The 1,884-nt window shown below is 42.7% G+C and overlaps 1 long non-coding RNA gene across 1 annotated transcript; it reads right to left on the reverse strand.

The window, feature by feature from the left end:
• Positions 1-205: 205 nt before the first annotated feature.
• On the reverse strand, positions 206-1,865 carry LOC109508438 (uncharacterized). Its single transcript, XR_002166667.1, has 2 exons — positions 1,487-1,865; positions 206-1,074 (listed from the first exon to the last, which is right to left on the reverse strand). It is a non-coding gene; the product is annotated as an uncharacterized LOC109508438 (long non-coding RNA).
• Between the last annotated feature and the right edge of the window lie 19 nt (positions 1,866-1,884).

The following is a 1,884-nucleotide window of genomic DNA, read 5'->3' on the forward strand; positions in this document are numbered from 1 at the left end:
TGTTGTGTCAAATGCCAAATTATTAAAATGGGTATTGTATATACTGTAGTTGACAGTTTAAAAAAAAATCCATTCTTTTTTTTCAATGTCTGTACTTTTGTCCTTTTGGAGGTGAATCAGTAGCCAACAACATCAACTTTCATCGTCAAATTTAAACTTCTACACACAATGACAAATGGCACTGAGTCATGAACAAGAAAACACTAAACATCAAAAACTTTAATACATTACAATCATTACAAACAACAGGAGTAAGCGGGGCCAGAGTGTCAAGCTCCTAACTTGTCTTTGCCGGTGCTTTAACAAGAGGTCCATTCTTGTAATTCGTCAGCAGACATGCCACAGTGTACATTTGATTCATGCTGCCATCAAGTCCTCGTGGAATCTCAGATTCAAATGACGTGTGCTCCTTTACCTGTCGAACGCAACGGTCCACAGGCACCCTGAGATGTGCTATTGCCGAGGGCTCCTCAACATCACCTGATGGCATTTGAGAGTTCCCAGATAGAAAGGCCGGTCTATAAATCTTACACGCTACAATGTCATCTATGAGAAAAGCTTTCTCAACCATGACAGCCATCTCAGGTTTTAACAGGGATATGAGACCAGACTGACGCACAATTTGTTTGTTACTTATCGATTCCCTGAACAGTGCAGATACAAATGTGACTGCCTCATGTGGAGCTACTCCAATGAGCCCTTTCAGACCATAGTGTGACTCGCGGTGTGACAAAAACGTCACTCTGAAGAAGAGGGGAAGAAGGGCTTTGACACCTCAACTCAATGCAGTCAAGGATGACGATAGTTTCAGCGTAATTCTCAAAAACAGCTGGCATATGTTTGCGAATCTGCTTCTGGGGTATCCAAATCCTCACTGAACCTAGTACTGCATATAAAAAGTTGCTCCATGAAATAATGACCCGGCTGACGGCTGCCTGGTGGACTCCGTAACGGTCAGTCAGGTCTCACCGCTCGGCTCCCGTTGCCAGGTAGTTCAGGAACATGAATCACTCGTCAATGGGCTGCAGGGTATGGCCAGAATATTCCTCAGGTAAGGGGCCTCTCGGAGTGAGCCTAAAATTTGTCATAGATGATAGAGCCGGTTTGATCAACGCCCAGAAGCGCATCAGTAAATCATATGAGGCAAACCTAAACAAAGAGAGGAGATATTAAATACCTTAATAAAACATTTTTTCATGTGTCAATATTAGACCCAGCAGGTGTGCCACAAAATAGAAAAGTTTGATTTCAATGTGGAATGATATTCTCATGCAGGGGTTACCAACCTTCTAGACACTAAGTGTGAATTCAAAACTACTGGTGAATGCAAACGGCTAATAGTTTGACAAGCACTTGGGAAATACATTTCCACAAGTTACATTTAGTTGTCAATGACCGATGATATTTATGTTCGTGTATTTTAAGACACCGATCATGTTCATTTTGCACGATGACACTGGCAAAGTTTTAAATTAACTTGGCTTACCAAGTGAAGAAATCTCATGTCTTTATCTGAATGCCGAACCTTTGATTTAAAGTCAGATTCTCCACCTGTTGTCTCCTCAGATGACCGATTTCCTCTCGCAGAGTTATGTTTTATTCGAGTGCTGTGTGATGAGGACGCATGTCATAGTCATGGTCGGTCAGGACGTTGTCTTGGTCAGCTGTGTCAACGCCACTGGCTGTCTCTTCCTCGGGTGGTCTTGGTTTTCTCTTCCAAACACTTGGTCTTGATGGGGCGAGAGAGTAATTGTTCCATTTAAACAAAACAGGTACAGCTTCTCCCTTTAACAAATGCCATCTTGTCTTTGATGCTGGCTCCCGTACGTCCTCTTTTAAAAAATACATGTACTGGCTACACACACACACACGCACACACGCACG

This window comes from Hippocampus comes, unplaced genomic scaffold (assembly GCF_001891065.2).
Source record: "Hippocampus comes isolate QL1 unplaced genomic scaffold, H_comes_QL1_v1.1 scaffold17, whole genome shotgun sequence".
Taxonomy (NCBI): domain Eukaryota; kingdom Metazoa; phylum Chordata; class Actinopteri; order Syngnathiformes; family Syngnathidae; genus Hippocampus; species Hippocampus comes.